Source organism: Dipodomys merriami, unplaced genomic scaffold (genome assembly GCF_024711535.1).
Source record: "Dipodomys merriami isolate MVZ:Mamm:240054 unplaced genomic scaffold, mDipMer1.0.p SCAF_519, whole genome shotgun sequence".
In the NCBI taxonomy this organism is placed as follows: domain Eukaryota; kingdom Metazoa; phylum Chordata; class Mammalia; order Rodentia; family Heteromyidae; genus Dipodomys; species Dipodomys merriami.
The window spans coordinates 709021-731891 of NW_027206090.1; the positions used below are offsets into that span (position 1 = coordinate 709021).

At 50.7% G+C, this 22871-nt stretch overlaps 1 protein-coding gene across 1 annotated transcript in view; it reads left to right on the forward strand.

Annotated features, from left to right (window-relative positions):
• The window catches only part of LOC138811012 (bromodomain-containing protein 4-like), a 74550-nt gene that overhangs the window by 21313 nt on the left and 30366 nt on the right, over positions 1 to 22871 (forward strand).

The window sequence follows — 22871 nt, forward strand, 5'->3', positions numbered from 1 at the left end:
GAGATGGTTCATGGTGTGTGTGCCTCAGCACAGCTTTGAAGGGCTCAGGAGGGACACATGGACGGGGAGGCTGGGGGGGCATGGAGATGTAGGCAGAGAGTCTTCCTCTGGAGGAGAGTGATGACCTCAGAGGACAAAAGAGTATTTGTGTGCATTGAGCTCCTTATCCTAGCCTACTTTGGTAGTTAGATGTCTGAGGGCTTCCGATGCCGAAGGGTCACCCACTAATGGAGTCTGTTGTAGTTCTTGCTCTATTGTGTGTGTGTGAGAGAGAGAGAGAGAGAGAGAGAGAGAGAGAGAGAGAGAGAGAGAGAGAGAGAGAGAGAGAAGGGGGGAGATTTATTTTTTGGGACAAAGTCTCTGTTGCCCAGATTGGCCTTGAACTCAAAATTTTCCTGTTTCCACGTCCTAAATAGCCAGTGCTATGCCTGCCGCTGCGCCCAGCCTAGCAAGCATCTGCTCTGGGGCTTTGTCCTGTGCCTTTCCCAGTGAGACTGCTGAGCAGGCCGTGTAATAGAGAATAGTTACCCCTCAGGCTGTGTGCGGAGGCTCATGCCTGTAATCCCAGCTTCTCAAGAGGCTGAGGGTTGTGGGTCGCAGTTTGAAGCCTGCCCAGTCAGGGCAAGTTCAAGAGACTTAGCTCCAAAAAATAAGAGGTAGAACTGTGGTTCAAGTGGTAGAACTGTGGTTCAAGTGGTAGAATGCTAGTCTTGAGCAAAAAAGCTCAGGGACAGCGCCCAGCCCTTGAGGTCAAGCCTCAAGACTGACACCAAAAAACAAAGGTGTCCCTCAAATGCTTGTCAGTTCCTTTCTTCACCCTGAAAACTGGAAACATCCCAACACAGAACACCTGGGGAGCGGTTGGCTGCGCGAGCTGTGCCGTTAGCAGGGGGGACCGCGCTGTCACCCCACAGACCAGGGACAGCGGCGGTCTGCACACTCCCACCAGCGCGGCTGCAGAGGGAGTGCTGTTGTGTGTAACCCCGTGGCTGTGACAGGTAGGTATGATCAGGTGGCCTTTTCCCTAAGTGCTTTGCTGCTTAAAAATATTTTTTATGTGTTTAAGATTTTTATTTTTTTGTCAGTTGTGGGGCTTGAACTCCGGGCTTGGGCTCAGTCCCTGCTCTCTTCAGCTCAAGGTGAGCGCTCTACTGCTTGAGCCACAGCACCGCACCACTTCCTGTTTTCTAGTGGCTTGTTGGAGATAAGAGTCTCACTGACTTTCCTGCCCGGGCTGGCTTTGAACTGCCTCTCAGCCTCCTGAGTAGCTAGGATTACAGGCGTGAGCCACTGGCGCCCAGCAACTTTTTTTTAAAGCGTGTATTAGTGGTACACGGGAGAATTTCACTGTGGCATTTCCATATATACATTAACTGTATCCCAGGGAAACTTACGCCATGCCCCTCCCCCTTAAAACACTCTCAGCAGGTTTCATTGTTCCCCTTTCATACATTCATATCAAGTACTGTATCTGTTGGGAGGGGTACTGAGATTTGAATTCGAGTCTCACACCTGCAGGCAGGTGTCCTACTTCCACCTTTTTACTTTAGATCTTTTGAATTGAGTCTTACATTTTTGTCCTGGCAAGTGATTGGTTTATGGGCCCTATGTAACTGGGACGATCAGCATTTGCTAACACAACCTGCTTATTGGTTGTGATGGGGTCTTGATAACTTTTTGTCTGGGCTGGCCTCAAATTATGATGATCTCCTGATCCCTGCCTTCCTTCCACATAGCTGGCATTACAGATGAGAGTTACTTGTCAGCTTTTGTATTTTATTGTAATGACAATTGCTTGCTTTAGTCGCAAGATGTCAGTTCAAAGGCAGAACTGCTCTTCTTCTCTGAAACTGGAGCCGGTCTGCTGTGGGCCGTAAAGAGATGTGGACCTCTGGTGCTTCTGCTGCGCAGGAGTCCCCGTCCCTCCCTGCACACACGCTATCCTTGATAGGTTGAGATTTAATCAACGCTTTGAATTTAGGTCAAGGTCTTCCAGGAAGCATGAATATAAAAAGTACTCTTATTAAACAGCAGCAGCTTTACTCTATCCGCACAATTGATTCATCTCAAAAGATTTAACTGGCCGGGTGCTGTGGCTCACCCTCTAGTCCTAGCTATTCAGGAGGCTGAAATCTGAGGATCAGCAGTGTGGATAAACAAATGATCTCCAACTCACCACCAAAAACAAACAACAACAACAACAACAAATGGAAGTGTAGCTCAGATGGCTGGGTAGAGCACTGGCCTTGAGCAAAAAGGCCAGGCCAGGGCACCCTTTTATTCTGGGTTACAAATAGGCAGCAAGTACTAGACGAGCCAGAACAGACGGCCATTACTGTGTTCTACAAAGGGGATGGGACGCCCGCTCACGCTGGCGGGCAGTCACGGAAACGGAGTGCCTGTGCCCAGGTGCCTCCCCCTGCAGGGATCGGTATCGGGGGCTCGGGCCCATGCGAGCCGCCATTGCTGCAGTACTTTCAGGCACCACCTGCCAAGGTGACATCCCTAGCCCACGTGCTGGGGGTCCAGGAAGCTAGTCAGAGCAGCTGGCAGGTCTCCGTGTGGAGCCTGTTTCCTCTCTGTAGGTCTCAGGTGGAATTGGACTGATGAATGGGTGCTTGGCGTTTTCTTCCTGTTAGGTTGGTTTTCTGGTTGTGGGTAGATTGTTTAATTATGGTCTTGTTAACCAGTTGTTGGAAACTGATATGGAAGTTTTTTCTTTTTTTTTTTTTCAGGAAGGGGTAAAGAGAAGTGGTGTGACCTCATGTGTTAATGTTAAGAGTGCAAGGAAAGCGTTTTGCAGTGCTTTCCTTGAAAGCCATTTAAGTTGACCACACTTAAGTACAGATTCATATGATGGTCAGGCAAAAACAAACCAAATATTCTGGTGGTGGCTTGCAGTAGGTGTTTCTGATTATGGGCCTCTGCACCGATTCTTGTCAGTCGCGGAGCTTGAACTCTGGGCCTGGGTACTGTCCCTCATCTCTTCAGCTCAAGGTGAGCGCTCTACCCCTTGAACCACAGCACCACTTCCGGGTTTCTGGTGGTTTATTGGAGATACGAGTCTCACATACTTTCCTGCCCGAGCTGACTTTGAACCATGATCCTCAGATCTCAGCCTCTCCTGAGTAGCTAGGATGACAGGCGTGAGCTACCAGCGCGCCCAGCTTACCCTGATTTTTGTCTTTGACCAAGTCTACCAGTAAGCCATTGCTTAGCAACAAAGTCCGAATTGGCCCAGGAGGAATTGCGTAACTTGGTGTCCGACAGTCCGTCCTGCCCATCCCAGCTGCCTCTGTGGGCCCACTGGCTGGGCTGTTGCCATCCTCTGGTCTAGGGCTGGGGCCTCTCTGTTACAGGCTTTAATTGTGATTAATTTCTGGCTTCCTTCAATTACACATCCGTTCCTTTCAGCTTGCCAGGCAGTGAACAGCTCCATACCCATATGAACTTGGACAGAGGCGAGCAAGCATGGTCCCAGGATCACGGTGTAAAAGATGCTGTGGTGGCTTGTAATTTAAAGTTTTGGTTGTTTGTTGCTGGTTATAGGAAAGAGGTTAACATCTCTGCATTAACCTTGTATCTGTGACTTTCCCCCTTAGTTATAGGGTCTTTTATCCCCTTCCCCTTGGAATTCTATATGTAGATAATCAGATTTGTAAACAAGGCAGTTTTATTTCTTCACAATCCTTTTGATTTGTTTGTTAATTGTTATTTACTTCCAGTAATAAAAATCTGCTTTGAGCCAGGTGCTGCTGGTGGCTCACACCTGTAATCCTAGCTATTCTGGAGGCTGAGATCTGATGATCCCGGTTTGAAGCCACCCTAGCCCAGGCAGGAAAGTCAATGAGACTCGTATCTCCAATTAATGAAAGAAAAAGTCAGAAGTGATGCTGAAGCTCAAGTGCTATAGCAGTAGCAAAAAGAGCTCAGGGACATTGCCCAGGTCCAGAGTTCAAGGCCCAGGCCTGGCCCAGGACTGGCAAAAAGAAAAACATACGCAGTGTTCCATATTGTAAAGGCAGAGCATCTAGTGTTTTGGTATTAAATTAGATCTTGTGATTGTGATAAGACAAAATCTCTCCCAAAGAACAGTTGGGATGGCCATGTGAGGTGGGCAGATGAAGGATGCATTGCATGACAAATTCAGAGGAAGAACCAGGCCTGTTACCCAGCCACTGGGAGGCTGAGATGGGGTCAACCCAAGCAAGAAACCATGAGAGATCCTATCTGAAAATCAGTAAAGAAATCTCATCACAAGCATCTGTGCAAGGGACATGGGGAACCTGCTAGAGCCCTTGAGCTCCTCCCATGTGCCAGGTGTCCTGAGCTGCCAGGGATACAGTCTACAAAGGCACCAGACACGTGTCCGGCGGACATCCTGGCTGACACCCCCAGCCTGCCGTGCCGTGTGGCCGGCTTCCCCCCGAAGGCTGGTCTCAAGGTTCAGCATGCACCAGATGGTTTGTCTCCTTCCATGGAACCTTTAATTGGTAGCAGACTGGGAGTTAAACTGCACAAAGTGGAAGGATGGCATTGACTGTTGAGACATTTGGGGAACCAGAACCAGTCATGACTAGAGTATAGCTTCATCCCCTTCGGAGCTGGGCAAGGCAGCTCGCGCTCTGAATGAATGGCCCTTCAGGCGTGGAGCTTGGGACAGCCTGCTGGCTCACTGATCACTACCCTTGCCTGCTCTGCCCTTCATCACCCAGGCCCCGGTGCCACACAGTGGCTCAGCCTCCCGGGGATCTCGGCTGTCGGCCAGACCCTAGAGACCTGGGCTCTAAAGGAGTCTGTGAACCTGTTCATTTTAGACAGTCCTGGCACCCAGCCACCACATTACAGCATTCTTCACTAGGAACCTGGCAGAGATGCTCAAGAATTGGCTTGGGAGCCGCTGGAAACACTAGCCTCTCCTAGGAGGCTGGCTGCCCGGGGTCAGGCGGGGAAAAGACTTCTGCACCAACAGTAGAAAAGGGGAGGGAGAATACATGAGCTCTGGATTTCTTGGCCAGTTCTTCCTGTGTCATCCTGCAAGCCTCTGATGGCCAAGTTGCAGTTGTGTTCATTGCTGGCAGCAAGACCACAGGTATCCAGCATTCCTCATCCTGTGCTCTTAGCTTCTGAGCGGGAAGGATACAGTCCCTGGAAATGTGCCCTGGGCGAGGGGCCTCCCGTGTGTAACTGCATAGATTGGACCCATCTTCCTCCTCCACTACACTGCATCGCTAGACCTTTAACAGGCAGAGCTGCAGAACTACCAGGAGTCAGAACTTCGATGTTCTGCTCAATACTGAGACGTTCAGCTTCAGCTGTGAGAAGCTTGCTGTGAGTTATGTTGGTCAAACAGCATAGACTTTGTGGTATGCTCTGGCAAAGCTCTGTTTCTAGATTGTGCAGTGGCTTAAAACAAGTCCCAATATTTGGATACCTGCTAGGGGCCTATTTCATCTGTGGGGAGGCCCTAGCATCTGCATTTTGGTTAGGTATCCTGCGTGCTTCCAGCTGTGATTTTGCACACCACTACTTTGTAGTTAAGTGTTGAATATCCAGAAGCTGCACTGTCCTGTGAGGAGAAATGGATTGTACAAGTTGCAGCCTCTTCTGGACCTGTGTGGTGAGACACTTTTATACCTGCTCCTGAAGTTTTTCCATGGTAGAGCACCACTGGATTAGGCAGAGGCTGAAGAGAAGAGTAGCCTAGTTTATTATTATGGCCTACTTGAGTGTTTTGGCTATATGTGACCCTGATGAAATCTGACTACATTCTGCTAGTCATTCCAGATGGAAATAAATGGTCAGTTTGTGTGTGTGTGTGTGTGTGTGACAGTCCTGAGATTTGAACTCAGGGCCTGGACACTGTCTCTGTTTGTTTGTTGTTGTTTGTTCAAGGCTGGTACTCTATTTCTTAAGTCACACTTCCAATTCCAGCTTTTTGGTGGTTGATTGGAGATCAGAGTCTCATGGGCTTTCCTATTTGGGCTGGTTCTAACCCACGATCCTCAGATCTCAACTTCCTGAGTAGCTAGGATTACAGGTGTGAGCCATTGGTGCCCAGCTTGACAGAATCTTTTTTTGCCTTAGGTTACAAATGAGTATGCCTCCCCCAGTTCCAATAGCAGCCCTGCTCACAGTGGCCAGAGGTAGGTGGGCATCGAGACACACATCTGTAACAGCTCCCAGCTACCTGGAGGTGGATGTAGGAGGACTGTGTCATCTTGTCCGCTCCTCAGATGGAAGCCAGCCTGGGGAAAGCAGGCTCGAGACTATCCACAAAACTAAATGAAAAGCAAAAGGAATGGAAGAGTGTATGGCTCAAGTGGGAGAGTGTCTGAGTCAACCCCAATACCACTAAAAAAGGCCAAAAGATAAACAATCCCCCATGTCCATCTATAAATGGAGTGAATGGACAAGCAAAATGTAATATATTCTCATAAAGTAGAACGTGCAGCCTTCAAAAAGAACACGGGCGCATGCCTATAACGTAGATGAGTCTTCTGTGCACGGTATGCATGCTGAGTGAAAGCAGCCAGACACAAATAGTTCCACTTTTAGGGGATCTCTGATATAGTCAAATCCCTGGAGAATGAAAACTGCCTGGTGGCCCCCAGCGGCAGGAGTGGGGAGGCAGTAGAGTTTCTGTTTGAAAAGTTGTAGAGGAAGGATGGGGGTGCTGGTACATCGGTGTGAATGCTGTGGGTGCTGGCCGCTTGCACACTGAAAAGTAATGAAAACGCTCAGTTTCATGTTCTCTGTTCTATCCCAGTATAAAAGTGAACATTTAAAAATTAGGGGGATTAGGGTGCCCTTTCTCTTTCAGCTAGCTGCCTTGGGGACGCCATACTGATCATCGCAGATAGCAGAGCGGTGCCTGCCAGGTTGGCCGAGGCCGTCGCCCTTGGCGTGAACTGTATTGAGGGGCTCTTCTTCTGGCTGTCTCCCTGCGTGCTCTCAGACTGCCAGCAGTCCCCCCGCCTCCAACTGCCACCCTGCTCCTGTGTCTGCTGCCAGCCCGGAGTGTGGGGCTGAGATAAGCTGGCCTTTTCCATCCGGTGGGGCTTTGTGGTGGCCTTATCTGACGCCACTGTCTTGGAACCTGTGGTTTAGGAAGGTACAGGGCCGGAACCCCTCGCCACGCACGTGCAGAAACGGTGCTAGGTCTGCTGCTTGTTTTGTTTTTGTCTGGGCGCCGAGGTTTCTGAGTCTGGTTTAGGTAAGGGTGCTGGTGGCGTCTGTCTGTCTGAGGCAGGCGTCTCGTTCAGTTGCCCAGGCTGGCCTTGAACTGTCCGTCCTCCCAATGGCGGGGAGAACAGGTGCGCACCCCTTTACCCAGCGTGGCTGTCAGTCTGGGAGGCACTGTTTTGGGTGTGCTGCTGTTGGTTTGTAGCTTTTTTTTCTTTTTGTCAGTCCTGGGGCTTGAACTCAGGGTCTGGGCGCTGTTGCTGAGCTCTCTTTGCTCAAGGCTGGTGCTCTACCACTTGAGCCACAGTGTGACTTCCGGGGGCGTGCTAGGCAAGCACTCAACCACTGAGCCACATTCCCAGCCCTGGAGCTTCTTGTTTACCTTTTTTATGGAAGGCATTGGAAGTGAGAAGCAGTTGGGCACTAGTGGCTCTCGCCCATAATCCTGGCTACTCAGGAGGCTGAGATCTCAGGATCGTAGTTCAAAGCAGGGAAGTCTGTGAGACAGTTATTTCCAATTAACCATAAGACCAGAAATGGAGCTGTGGCTCGAAGTGGTAGAGCAGCAAAGCTCAGGCCCTGAGCTCATGACCAGAACTCGCTCAGAAAAAGAAGGAAGGGAGAAGCAGGTCCAGTAGGGACATGCACTGAGTGGGGGTGGGGCTAGCATCTGCCACCCCAGGAGCAGTTACTGTAGTTGGTCCCGGCAGCTCTCCATCCGTGTTCTGCTAGTCCAGGTCTACCATCTACTCCTGTAACTCAGACTTTTTTCTTCGTAAAGAACACTTTATGGGCCTGGGAAGGTGGCTCAGTGGTAGCACACTTGCCTAGCATGCATGAGCCCTGAGTTTGATTCCTCAGAACCACAGACACAGAAAAAGCCGGAAGTGGCGCTGTGGCTGACCCAAGTGGTAGAATGCTAGCCTTGAGCAAAAGAAGCTCAAGGACAGTGCCCAGGCCCTGAGTTCAAGCCCCAGGACTGGTAAGAACAACAAAAAAAAAAACCAAAACAAAAAACTTTATTTTTTCCGTTTTTCTTTCTTGTGGTGGGGTTTGGCAGGGCCTCATGCATCCAGGGCGAGCACTGTGCTGCTGAGTTACATGTCTGGTCCAGGAGCACTCCTCAACCTCAGATCTCTCCTTGGGTTGAACATCAGATCCGATAGGGAATGTCTGTCATTCCTGTTGGAGATGGTGAGCTCACCCCATGAGGGAACTTGGAGCAAGGAGACTTCGTTTTCATACATGTGAGTCAGGATCAGTAGATAGTCCTCAGAATGTTGGGGCGTCACGTGGGAATAAGGACACCAACTTCCACAGAAGGGTGCGCCGTTAGCCAGTGTCTATCAAGGGACGCACACAGAGTAGAAAGGCTCCCTTTTATCCCTAATGCAGCCCGGCCCTGCCCCTGCGCTCACAGTCTTAACAAACACGGCTTGACAGGAACCGGATGTCCTAATTCAGAGGAATGGGTTGTAATGGCTGTCTTAAAGTATAGCAGGAATGGGGTGTAACTACAGTTTAATGGACAAGGGCAAAGCCACCTGGCCAAAGCAGGAACTTTTCAGAAAAATGATTCTCAGAGGATTGACAGAAAGCAACCCACTTTCATAGAAAAGATGCCTTTCTCACAGGATGAGCAGAACAAACGAAAAGCACGACAATTTGTAGGTGTGGAGAGGGAGAGAGTTGTGTCTCCTGAGCTCGGGGGCAGAGCGGGGCGCGGGTGCAGAGATGTCGTTGGCCATGCGCACCCCACACGCATTTGTCTGCCTGTATCATCTAGGGATTGGTGTTCTGCCTGTGAAAATGAGTGACGGAAACGCCTTTCTTCCCCGGGCTGGGAGTGTGCACTTGGCTGGCGTTCTGAGTTTACTTGCACACCCATTTATTACTCAGGAGATCTGGTAGGGTTTTCTACTTCAGTCTGGTGCATTTCTTCACCTGAAAACATAATGCGGTTCGTTGCCGTTTCTATGGCAACTAGTGAACTCCAAGGAAACAAGTTCTATTTTTGCTTTTGTCGTGGTAACAGGATTGGTGAACACACATGTCCGTCAGTGCTACTTTTTGAAGAGAATTGAGCTAACCCAGCACTCAGTTTTGAATGTTGACCCCATTTGTGTACCCTTCTAATAATACACCTGCTCCTTAGCTTAGTCTTGGTTTTAAATGTTAATGAGAGTTGGAGGGAAGGGATATGATGGAAGATTATTTTAATGCCAAGTAGATCCTCTGTAAAGTCATTAGTGACTTTCATTCCCTAGGATTTCAAAGTATACACATTGTGTTGCTCCCAGTGGTGATGAATGCCTTTAATACTAGCACTCTGGAGGCTGAGGCAGATGAGAAAGGGGAAGGAGAGTTAGGATTTCATGTGCCAGTAGTTTAATCCCAGTTTTTTTGTTTTTGTTTTTGTTGGTTGTGGGGCCTGAACTCTGGGCCTGGGTGCTGTCCCTCAGCTCTTCAGCTCAAGGCGAGTGCTCTACCACTTGAGCCACAGCGCCACTTCTGGTTTTCTGGTGGTTTATTGGATCAGAGTCTCATGGACTTTGCTTTCCAGGCGATCCTCAGATCTTAACCTCCTGAGTAGCTGGGATGTCAGGCGGGAGCCACCAGTACCTGGTGTCCCCCCCCAAAAAAAAATTTTTTTTTAAACTTTTTATAGAGGTTAGGTATTTCAAAAGGGAGTCTCGCTATGAATGCATGGTGTACCCCAGGTTAGCATGTACTACCATTATGGGCACAAGAGATTGTCCCACGTTGAAAGCAAACCCCTTTCCAAGTGCTAAAACAAAAATGTGGCTTCCTCCTCCTCTTTGGGCCTTCCCTGACCTGAGCCCCTGAACCTGTGTGACCCTGTGAGGCGGGGTCCAGAGGGCCGTGGGCTCACCTCCCATTAGTCATTTTGGCAAAGGTGGGGTCTTGGGCACTGGCTTTTGCCTGTCTGTGGGTGGATGGAGGAGTCAGTTCCTGTCCTGTGACCTTTCTGTCCCCTGGTATGGTAGCGTGTCTTCCAGCAGTGAAGAGCTCATTCAGGCCATTGATGGAGCATGTGCACCTCTGCCTTCCCTCTGCTGGAGATGCCCACCCTCCTGCCCTGGTGGCCATGCTGGGGTGTTGGCTACCTCCTGTCAGCAGAGTGGCATGCCCCTCTCTCACTAGCTGAGCCTGGGTAGCACCAGCTGCAAGAACAGGGATGGGTCACCTGAGAGTGTGGACGGGTTTAAAGCAGGTGTCTTCTACTACCCAATTGGCGAGTGGATTCTGCCTTCCTGTCTCTTCCTTGTCGTGATGGGGAGGGGCAGCAGGGTGTCTACTATGGCTCTGGAGTTCCCTTTGGAGATTACTTGCTCATCTTCCTCTCTCTGTGTTTGCCTTGGTCCAAAATTTTCCTTCGCTCTCTGGTGCTTTAAAAGTCCTTATGGAGCTGGGCGCTGGTGGCTCACGCCTGTAATCCTAGCTACTACTCAGGAGGCTGAGATCTGAGGATCGCGGTTCAAAGCCAGCCCGGGCAGGAGAGACCGTGAGACTCCTATCTCCAATAAACCACCAGAAAACCGGAAGTGGCGCTGTAGCTCAAGTGGTAGAGCGCTCGCCTTGAGCTGAAGAGCTGAGGGACAGCGCCCAGGCCCAGAGTTCAAGCCCCATGACCGACAAAAAAAAAAAAAGTCCTTATGGCTGGCACTGGTGGTTCACACCTGTAATCCTAGCTACTGAGCTGGGTTGAGGTTTGACGCCAGCCCTCACAGGAAAGTTGTGAGACTGTTAACCTCCAATTAACCACCTCCGCTCCCCCCCCCCCCAAAAAAAAGCCAGAAGCAGAGCTGCACACGCATATCCCTTGTAACATGTTTAGGGTGGTTTCCATTCCTAGGTTGGGCCAGCTGGTTCTTCTGGAACAAGCTCGTGTGCCCTTGCTCCTGTCTCCACTCCTGACTCCAGCCTGTGTCTGCTTGGTGATGCCCTTCTGGGCACATCCTCTGCGCACACATTCTCCTGAGTGATCCTGGTCAGATGCTACCGTGCTCTGCTTTGGGAGGGACAGAGCTGTGGGCAGAAGGGAGGGAGTTCCGCCCAAAGAAGACTCCATCTTTGAGTCTGGTCTCCTCCTTCTTGGGGGGTGGGGTGGAGGGCGTGGCACGCAGACTGGAGATTGAACCTATGGCTTTGTCTATAATGAGCACGTGCTCTTACTGCTGACCTGCTCCTTCAGTGCTTTCCTCTTTGGGGGGTGGTTGGTTCGGTTGCTGCTGCAGCCTCCATGCTAAATTGGTTCTCCATCCCCCCAACTGTTCCCAAGCTCGCATGGCCCCTAAGTGAGGTGTCTTTAGTGGGGAAGGAGGTGCCATCCTCTGTGAGCAGAGCCTTCTAACTCCCACAGTCTGACCAGGTGCGAATCAGTTCCTTTGTGCAGATCAAATGCGGCCAGCAGGGCTGTTGTCATTGTGGTCATTATTACACTGGCTTAGTCTCTCAAGCAACTGCTGAATTTCAAGTTAGAGACCTTGTTTTTCCTTGCTTCTGCCCTCCATTATTTATGTATTTATTGCAGTATGGAAGTTTGAACACTGCGCCTATTCTACTAGTTCTCCAGTGCTTGAGCCACCTCCCTAGCCCCTTTCCTTTCATTATTTTAATTATTGTGTTTTGCCCAGACCAGCCTGGGCTGTGATTCTTTTTTTCTTTCTTTCTTTCTATTTTTCATTGTTATTATAAAGATATACAGAGGGGCTGCAGTCGCGTAAGCCAGGTAATGAAGGTGTTTCTTTGTGAACAATGGTACCCTTTCCCTTGCTCTCTCCCATCGCTATCTACAAGTTAGTTGTATAGTTCATTTTCAGCATAGTGCCCAGTGAGAACCACTGCTGCATTTGTTTACCTGTTGCCCCTCATTTCTATGTGACTTTGAGTCTTTTTTTTTTTTTTTTTTTTTGGTTGGTCGTGGAGCTTGAACTCTGGGCCTGGGCACTGTACCTCAGCTCTTCAGGTCAAGGCAAGCGCTCTACCACTTGAGCCACAGTGGTTTTCTGGTGGTTTATTGGAGATCAGAGTCTCAGGGACTTTGCTGCCTGGGCTGGCTTTGAACCGAGATCCTCAGATCTCAGTCTCCTGAGTAGCTAGGATGACAGGTGTGAGCCACCAGCAGCTGGCCGATTTTGAGTCTAAATGGCTCTTCAGTAGCTAGGATTACAGGGTTGAGCCACCATATCCAGCTCCATGAGCTCTTGAGCACTAAACATGGCTAGTGTTACTGGGAAGCTGGGTTTTTGGTTGTTTTTTTTAAAGTGTTATTGAATTATAATAACTTAAAATTTAATTATTGGAGAGCTTTTGGTGATGTTTGGGATATCTGTATCTGATATCTATCTCACTGTAGATACCTTTTTCAGATAAAGTTACGTGTTTGTATGGATGCTAAATACAAATCAGATCTTTTCAATGAAAATGTATAGTTCATATTGAGATGTGCTCTTGAGTGTGAATACATGTTTAAAATATTTAGTATGAAAAAATAATCATTGGGGTTGGCCAGGCACATTTTACCTCTCTTTAACATGTCCATTAGAAAATCCATTATTTGCTGGGTGCTGGTCTGGTGGCTCCTGCCTGTAATCGTAGCCACTTCAGGAGACTGAGGTTTGAGGGTCGAGGTGGAAGTGTGGCTCGAGTGTAGAGCACAAGGCCTGAGTTCAGGCCCCAGTACTGGCACCAAAAAATTAACATGAGTCAGCACGTTAGATTTCTGTTGGATTCACACAGAAGGGTACTTCCTCTGTGACAATGCGGCTCCTCTCCACCAGACCTTAATTCCCTCTCAGCGCTCCTGAAGTCTTCAGGTCTGTTTCTTTTGGTGAATTCTTAGCTTCTCTTCTTTTTTCGGATGAGGCCTCTTGCTTGTGGGGGTCCTTTGTGCTCCCTCTCTTGGCATAATGCTGAGTTGCTTCTTCACCAAGTGTTAAGCTGGTGGAGGGGAGACACTGATGCATGGCTTACCTGGATTATCGGATAGGTGGGAGAAAGTCTCTCGCCGTCTGGCTTTGGCCCCAGGTCTTAGAACAGGCGCAGGTGTGGGCGCATTGCTCCGATGGCACCGTGGCCAAGGCTGCCTCCTCCTCTGTAGACCCGTGCAGAGCTGGAGAGCCGGCGCGGGGGTTCTTGTTCCTGTGCTTTCTCATGCTCGAGGGCAGGCCCCATTCTAAAAGCCGGCTGCCTCCTGATGAGACCCCAGCCAATGTGCGCCAGGTAAGGCCTCCTTAAAGTATTTCCCCTTACTGAAAACGTACCCATATACATGCCATTTCAGAAGGTTTGAAAAATGGAAATGTATCAGCTAGAATATGGAAGTGAATTAGATGCCCACCAGAAGTGGCTCACACCTGTAATCCTAGCTCAGGATGCTGAGATGGAAGGATTGGGGTTCAAAGCCAGCTTGGGCAGGAAAGTCCCTGTGAGACTCTTAGCGCCAATCAACCACCCAAAAACCCAGAAGTGGAGCTGTGGCTCAAAGTGGTAGCATGCTAGCTTTGAGCAAAAAGAGCTCAGGGTTGATGCACAGGCCCTGAGTTCACCACCACAGCCAACAACAACAAAAATAAATGAAATGAATGCGTGGAGTTTGAGGGTAGCTCAGTTGGTAGAGCACTAGCCAGTGAGCGAAAGCCTCAGTTCGGGTCCTGGTCTCAAGCCAAAAAGAAAAGAAAAATGAGTCAAAGCTGTATGAAATCTTCCATTCTCTCGTCCACTCTGTATATACCTGTGTACACATTTCCTCCATTTAGTCATCCTGTGTGATAATCCCTGGTTTAAAGCTTCCTATGTGATAAACCTTATTTTCATAGTTTGTTTGCTTGGGTGTTTCATTCAAGGCAGTGGGTTCCGAGACTGCTGCAGGTCCCTCTGAGTGTGATAGTCTGTTCCCTGGGTTTGTTTTCTTTGGGCCATCTGCCCCCGTGTGAGTGATTTACCTTCTACTTGGACCTGACAGACGAGGGTGGTCTGCATGGTGCGTATTTAAGTTGTGTGATGGACACTTGAGTTTGAGATGCCAGCTCGGCTGCCCTGCAGAGAGAGGCTCTGCCCCCAGCCCCTGCCTGCATGTAGGAGGGAGACGACGGTGGGTAAGTCTAGTGAGATGAGACGTGCCTTGTGGTATGTGCCTTTTCCTCCCTGGCACCTCCATCATCATTCGTCTCAGAGTTGGGGTGCTGGACTGCTGCAGGTCACTTTGGGACTAATGGCAAACAGCACCATCAGTTCTTACAAGGCGATGGCTCCATGCCAAGTTCTTTGCCCCCTAACTCTGCTCATCTGAAATGATGGAGGGTTTGGCCCCTGGAGTTGCTGGGATGGAGAAGGCATTCCTTTCAGAATCGCTTCCAGGTGGACGTGGAGCTCTGGTTTCATGGGAGTACGTGGGTGGAAGTGGCTGGGGTCCGCAAGAGCTTGAAGGATTCAGGCAAGTGGAGGCAGCATCCTTTTGCGAGTTCGTCTAGGGCCATACAGACTATCCAAGGCCTCTGTGAAGATGGAGGGTTAACCTCTTGTACCCTTGGTATGTATTGATTGCATGCAAGGTTGGCAGTTTAGAAGCTGCCAGCTTCAGTGACTGGTAATCTTTGAGCCCTGGGTCTGCTCTTGCTTTGCAAACTGGAGACTTGGTGTTTTTTTGTTGTTGTTGTTTTGGGGGGTTTTCCCCCAGTTTTGATGTCCATTTCCTGTCATCTTATTCTTTGCAAAGAGCACTGCCTCCCCTTCCCCCCCCCCACGCCCTCCCATGTGGTCGCTGTGGAGCAGGTGACAGGTGAGGCAAGGAGACAGGAAAAATCATATTCCCAGGAGCCACTTTTCTTCTCTTCCAATTCCAGGGTTGCAGAGCCCAGTGCCTCAGGCTTGCCCTCAGCTTGTTCTGCTTGCTTCCAACACTCTACCACGCCTCCAGCCTCCCTCTTGTCTTGTACTGGTCCTGAGGCTTGAACTCATGGTCTAGGCATTGTCCATGAACTTTTTTGCTCAAGGTTGGCACAGCTTTACTTCTAGCTTTTTGGTGGTTCATTGGAGACGAGTCTCACAGCCTTTCCTACACAGGGCTGGCTTCAAACTGTGATCCTCATCTCAGCCTGCTAAGTAGCTAGGATTACAGACAATCTACACCAGCGCCTGTCTTTTCATGCCTGAGCCAGCCTAGACTGCAACCCTCCTACTTATTTTTGTGTTGCCGGAGTTGATAGACACATACCACCATGCCCAGCCATTGGTTGAGATGGAATTGTTGTTGTTGTTGTTGTTATTTTGCCAATCCTGGGGCTTGAACTGAGGGCTTGGACACTCTCCTTGGGCTTCTTTTGCTCAAGGCTAGTGTTCTACCACTTGAGCCACAGCACCACTTTGGCTTTTTCTGTTGTTTTTTTTTGGGGGGGGGGGAAGCGTCCAGTCGTGGGGCCTGAACTCTGGGCCTGGGCGCTGTCCCTCAGCTCTTCAGCTCAAGGTGAGCGCTCTACCGCTTGAGCCACAGCACCACTTCCTGCTTTTTTTTTCTGCTTATGTGGTGCTGAGGAATCGAACCCAGAGCCTCAAGCATGCAAGACGAGTGCTCTACCACTGAGCCACCTTCCCAGCCCCACTTTGGCTTTTTCTGTGTATGTGATATATATGTGGGCAGGCCTCGAACCTCAGTTCCTCCTTTTAGCCTCCCAGGCAGCCTGGGTGACAGCTCGACCACTTCACTCAGCTTAGAGCCCATCTTGAAGCAGTTTTTATATGAATTAACGGTCTTCTTGTATTGTGTTTCTTATTATGGTATAGACTGAACTCAGTGCAACAAATCTCACACCAGGTCTGTTAAAAGAATAAAGAGCCAGATGTAGAGTGAAGACAGGTAAAAAAGACAAGAACCAGAGGGCTCTGGTAGGCCTCTGGTGGTAGCGTGTCCACCAAGCCTGTCCCTGCCCTGTGCAGAGGTTTTATCATCGTGTTTGCATTCACGAATGTAAACAAACTACTTCAAAACTATATGCAGCTGGGCGCCCGTGGCTCACGCCTGTAATCTTAGCTACTCAGGAGACTGAGATCTGAGGATCGTGGTTCAAAGCCAGCCTGGGCAGGAAAGTCTGTGAGACTCTTTTTTGGGGGGTGGGGGGTGGGGTTCGGTCATGGGCCTGAACTCTGGGCCTGGGTGCTGTCCCTCAGCTCTTCAGCTCAAGGCTAGTGCTGTACCACTTGAGCCACAGCGCCACTTCCGCTTTTTTTCCCCTGCTTATGTGGTGCTGAGGAATCGAACCCAGGGCCTCATGCATGCAAGGCAAGCGCTCTACCACTGAGCCACCTTCCCAGCCACGTTCCCCCCCCCCCCCCCCCCCCCGTGAGACTCTTATCTCCAATAAACCACTAGAAAACCAGAAGTGGCTCTAGCAGTAGAGCGCTCACCTTGAGCTGAAGAGCTGAGGGACAGCGCTCAAGCCCAGAGTTCAAGCCCCACGACTGACCCCAAAAAAATACTATATGTATTCTCATTCACTCTCTCTTCTCCTGCTAGCTGATCCCCATGCCCCACTAAACCTGTTTTCCTCTTCCCCTCATTCTTTTTCAGAAGTACACTGTTTCTATGTGGTGTCCAGGGGTTTCACCATGGTATGTTGTTATGTGTGCATATATTACAGGTTAATTGGAAATTTTTCCTTTTTCACTCTTTCCCCATGCCCACAGCCGTTGTTTAACAGCTTTCAGCGTAGTGTAAGATTTGATCCTATCTCCCTCACCATCACAGAGTTCAGGAATCCATGGAGCTATGCCTGCCCGGGAATCATCTTTGTGTGGCATAGCGCCAGACTTCTGTGTTGGATTTTCTGTGGTTGCTTCCAGGTCCTGGCGACTACAGAATGGATTGTTTGGACAGATTATATGTGTTGACCCTCAGGCCCTTTACAAGAGGAGTTAGCCTCACCTGCCCCTGTTAAAATGTGCTCCAGTCCAGCAGGTTGTGGTCTTGTGCACATAAGTGTTTGCTTTGTTTTTACTTCTTGTTCCTTGGAGGAACATTACAAGCTCATGAATCCTTCTACCCAGACTTGGCAGTCAGCTCCGTGGTGTAGTGTGTGTGTGTAATAGCTCAGAACCTTTACTGTACTTGATCTGCTCGATCTTTCCAGCCCCTGGTACCTTCCTTAGAGAAGAAGGGGAAAAGTTGGCTTTTTTTTTTTTTTTTTTTTTTTCTGGCATTGGGCTTGAACTCTGGGCCTTGGGCACTGTCTCTCAGCTCTTCAGCTCAAGGCTAGTGCTCTACCGCTTGAGCCACAGCGCCACTTCTGGTTTTCTGGTGGTTTATGGGAGATCAGAGTCTCAGGGACTTTGCTGCCTGGGCTGGCTTTGAACTGCAATCCTCAGATCTCAGCCTCCTGAGTAGCTAGGATTACAGGTGTGAGCCACCGGCACCCGCCGAAAAGTGTCTCTTTTTTACTCGCGCTGTAGTTGATTCCTTTTTCTAAAGGAGAGGGACTGGAATTCTGGCTAGGAAGAGTGTGGCTGGCTCAGGCGTGGCTTCTGGGCCTCCTGGCTGCAGGATCCTTGTTGCCCCCCCCCCCCCCCCCAGTGGGCAACGGTGACCTTGAATATGTCTCACATCCCCTGGCAGGACGGCCAGTTGGTCTCCTCCTCGGCTCATCCGGTTGGGGCAAGCGGCAGAGCTGCTCTTGGAGGTAATGGGCCCCTGTGTGGCAGGTCCTGGGGGCAGGGGCATGCAAGTTACTGGTGCAGGAGGATTGCTTGGAGCGGGCCTGCTGGCCTGGCCCCAGGCAGTACGGTCTGGCTGGTGACAGGAGTGCTGTTCTCACCAGCGCCCGCCCGAGCCAGTCAGATGGAAAGTGATCCTGTTCGTGCTTCCCCACTGACACAGATTGCACTAGAGCCATCGTCGCTGTTCTCAGACCAGAGAGGAGCAGGCCTGCTGATGCTCAGGTTGTGAGCCACTATTTCGGCAAAGGTGTTTGTAGGACAGGATAAATAAGATATGCTGCAAGTTGGTTAGTATTGAGAAAGTGCCAGGTTTTCACCAGTGTCCCCACCCCCACTCCCCCAAACACACACTTGTACTTGAGTAAGCATGTCAGAGTCCTTCTGCAGGTGACCACCGTGCTTCTGTGTTGCCATGGGGGGCGGGGGGTGATGGTAAAATTGATGATACCACTGCCTGCTTTACACAGAGGAGGGCTACGTGATACAGGCCTGAGCACTAGCTCAGAATGTGATGGGCACTTGCTGCAGCCTGTACAAACCAGTGTGGTAATGGCTTCTGTAGAGTTCCAGAAAGCATAGTAACCAGATTTTCTGGGAGAATTCAGGACACTTTGAGTTAACTGTACTTCTGTTTTTCTTCACTGAGGATTGTGCTTCCTGGGGGCCTGGGGCTCAGCACTGATCTCCACAGCCGCTCCAGCCTTCCCCGCCAGCCTGCTGCCACCACGCTGTCGCTTTAGTGGTCCAATACAGTTGAGGACTTCAGCTAGACAGTGTGTAGCCGGTCAAAACCTGGTGAAACTGGGAACTGCATCTCTAGAAATCAGGTGATTTCTGGGCAGTTTGTGATCTTTTTCTCCTCGTTTGTGTCCTCTCCTCCTGTCCTTCCCTCCTGCTCCTCTTCTCAAAAGAGGAGCCCGTGTTCGTGCCAGGCTGATTGCAAGACGGAGCCTGGGGTGGGTGGGGAGTGGGACGCTGTTGTGGAGACACTCAGGCTTCCCCAGCCTGCTTTGGACTTACTCAGGCAAACGTTTCTCTAGAGACTTGTAAGTTGTGCAGACTATTAGCTAGGTCACAGATAAGGCCAGGAATATCAGAATGTCTCTCAGGGGTATCTCTGATGAAGCACTGGACACATGGATGGACACCTTCCTTGTACAACCTTTTGAAGTTCAGAAAAAATAGAACTTAAAAATAGTCCCATCAGCCAGGTGCCAGTGGCTCACGCCTGTCATCCTAGCTACTCAGGAGGCTGAGATCTGAGGATCATGGTTCAAAGCCAGCCTGGGCAGGAAAGTCCCGGAGACTCTTATCTCCAATAAACCACTAGAAAACTGGAAGGGACTCTGTGGCTCAAGCGGTAGAGCACTCCACCTTGAGCTGAAGAGCTGAAGGACAGTGCCCAGGTCCTGAGTTCAAGCCCCATGACCACCCCCCCCCCAAAAAAAAAATAGCCCCATCACTTTGGTGAGAAGTGAAATGATAGTGGAGAATATCTTTGAAAAGCAGGCAAGCTTATCATAGGTCTATGAACTTTGGAACAACAGAATTTTATTTTCATTAACCCAGAGGTTCCTAACTTTGTGGTTCACAGCATCCTTAAGGGTCTCATGTTTCACATGCTCTGGGGCCAAAGGAAATGCAGATCGATTTTATTAAATAGGTTAAACCGACTGAGTTAGTACTGCTGTCCCCTTATGTAGCTGATGAAAAAATAAGGCAGGATTGCAAGGATGAGCTTTTTTTGATCCTTCCAAACCAGGGTGACTTGGTAATGGAATGTTTGTCTCTGTCTGCAGGAGCTGGGCAGCGCAACTCCTCAACCCTAGAACCACTTAGACACCCCCTGCCATGTCCCCATTGCCGTAGATGTAAGCAGTATTTGCCCTTTGCTGCAGCCTCTGCTGGACACAGCTTTGCCAGTGGTGGCATGGGATGCAGTGGCTCTGTGTTGGTGCGGTCCTGGGCACCGTGACACTCGTCACACTTCTGCCCTCGCTCCATCTTTTCTTTTCTACCTCCTCTGGAATTAGGATTGTGTGCCATAGGAGGTAGATCCAGAAATGGGGCACCCAGACCAGTTAGATACCGGGGCCTCTTGGCTTGGAAACAGGTGCAATTCTCTAACTGTGCCTTGACCTTCAGCTTTTTTTTTTTTTTTTTTTTTTTTCCTTTCCAGTCGTGGGGTTTGAACTCAGGGCCTGGGCGCTGTCCCTGAGCTTCTTTTGCTCAAGGCTAGCACTCTACCACTTGAGCCACAGCACCACTTCTGACTTTTCTTTTTATGCGGTACTGAGGAATCAAACCCAGGGTTTTATGTATGCTAGCTGAGCACTCTACCACTAAAGCCACATTTTTTGGTCCTGGGACTTGAATTCTGGGCCTGAGCGCTGTCCCTCAGCTCTTCGGCCCAAGGCTAGCGCATTCTACCACTTCAGCTACAGCCTCGACTTCCGGTTTTCTCAGGGTTCATTGGAGATGCGAGTCATCACAGGGACTTTTCTGCCCAGGCTGGCTTTGAACCGTGATCCGCGATCCCCAGATCTCAGCCTCCTGAATAGCTAGGATGACAGGCATGCGCCACCGGTGCCTGGCTTATTCAGCTAACTCTTACCGTAGTGCATGGCGGCTCAGACCTCTGGGCACAAGTCACAGGAAAGGGAAAGAGCAACTTTTTTTTTTAAGTTGAAAGCAACGTCTTCTCTGCCGCAGGATTCCCATCTGTCCTGTTAGGCTGGTGTCCCGAGGCCTAGCCCACTGCCTGTGCCGTGGCTGTGTCCTGTCCTTCTGTTCCCGCTCACTCTCTCCCCTCCTGGTGGGTGGGGCTGCCCTTGTCTCTAGGTGAGAGCCAGTCCCCCCCCCCCTCCTTGTCCATGTTCACAGCAGCCCTGCCCTTCCTTCTTTGTGGTGTTCAGCAAAGTATTGCTCAGTCATTTAGGTAGGAAACTGTCCACTTCTGGGTACCAGGGCGTGCACGTAGGCCTGAGCAGCACATTCATTGGTTGGTTGGATGGCTGAGCCTGGCGGTCACCATGTTGCCCACATGAGAGTTGCTTTTCCAAGTATCTGAGATGGAGCTGGAAGCCCCAGGGTGTTTGCCGTAAGGTAGGAGAGGCCTGCGCTAGCCTGGCCGCTGTGGAGCCGGGGCTGGCCCAGAGCATGCCCAGCCCAGCAACTCCAAAAATCCATTGCCTTGGTTTCCATCTTCCCTCAGAGATGCTGCCTAGAAAGTTCCAGATTGTCACCACTTAATGGAAAATTGATGGCACATCCTTTTGGTGGGATGAGCATGGCTAGGCCCCAGCCCCCTTGTGACTTACATTCCCGCTGCTCACCTGATCCCCTTGATGAGCTGGGGGTGGGGGTGCGCGCATGTTAGCCCTTTGGGTCATACACGCCTTTCTGGTTTGTGTACCAGGGCAGGAGGCATTGCTGAGGGGCTAGGGAGAACAACCCTTCCTCTTAAACAGCCCTGACGGGCGGGCCTGTGTGCCGGGTGCTCCTTGTCCACGTCACTTTTTGACTTCTGAGTTCCATGTATTCCGTGTGCTGTCCAGCAGGGGAGAGCTGAACCTGTACAGTCAGCCAGAAGACCATGGAAGTCAGAATTGCTCTTGTAGACCGTTGCAGGCTGCCGTCGGCCCTCAGTACTGGCAGCCTGGCCCCGCCTAGAGCGCCAGGCACGCAGGCCCCGCCTAGAGCGCCAGGCACGCAGGCCCCGCCTAGAGCACCAGGCCCCCCGGCACGCAGGCCCCGCCTACAGCGCCAGGCCCCGCCTAGAGCGCCAGGCCTGCAGGCCCCGCCTAGAGCGCCAGGCCCCCGGCACGCAGGCCCCGCCTACAGCGCCAGGCCCCGCCTACAGCGCCAGGCCCCGCCTAGAGCGCCAGGCCTGCAGGCCCCGCCTAGAGCGCCAGGCCCCCGGCACGCAGGCCCCGCCTAGAGCGCCAGGCCCCCCGGCACGCAGGCCCCGCCTACAGCGCCAGGCCCCGCCTAGAGCGCCAGGCACGCAGGCCCCGCCTAGAGCGCCAGGCCCCCGGCACGCAGGCCCCGCCTAGAGCACCAGGCACGCAGGCCCTGACTCTAGCCACCAGTTGTTTTATGTCACGAGTTGCCCACTGGCACTTTAGACTTTGCCAGAATTGGATTGACAAAAGAATTTGTAGAAACCTTGGTTTAAATGACATTTGGACTGAATATGAAGCACTTCACTAGCAGTCAGTGCCGCGGCATAAAGCTGTTTCTGGATTCACCAAGTCCCTTCCAGAATGAAGGCGCAGAGCCAGTCGGCCTTCCCTGACCTGCCTTGTGTCCTCCTCCCTGTGGTGAAAAAACTTGCCTCTTCCTATGCCCTTGCCAGATGTCTCAGCCAGAAAGGTTTCGTTACCTCTGCCCAACTCCACCCTCATTCCTATAGATGCAGCTGGCCCCCAGTTTATAGACTTTGTGACTTTAGATGGGAAATAAAGCAATTTGAACCATTTTCTCATGGTAGCAAACTGTCGCAAACAGTGGGTGGAATGTATACCCAAAGTTGCAGCCAGTTGGGAGGTAGAGATGGTGGAAGGATCAGGGTTCCAAGCCAGCCCAGACAAAAAGTGAGACACACCTCCTTCCCAGTCTCAACCAACATGCCGAACGTGGTAGCAGTGAGCACCTGTAATCCCAGCTACGCAGGGGACATAGGTAGGGGGAAGCTTGGACTAAAGCCAAACACTATCTGAAAAATACATCGAAAAAAAAAAAACGGGCATATACAAATGCACCAAAACAAAGCAGAAATTCTCAAAGGCCGGTCTGTATCTTCTCATTAAAGCACAAGAGCTCTGAGCAGTGTGTCCTGCAGTGTATTTTGCAATAAAACCACAAATCCCTTAACTCATGAGTGTATGTCTTCCCATTTGTCCCATTGGAAAACCTGGACAGGGCACCGATGTGTGCTCTGAAGATGTTGGTTG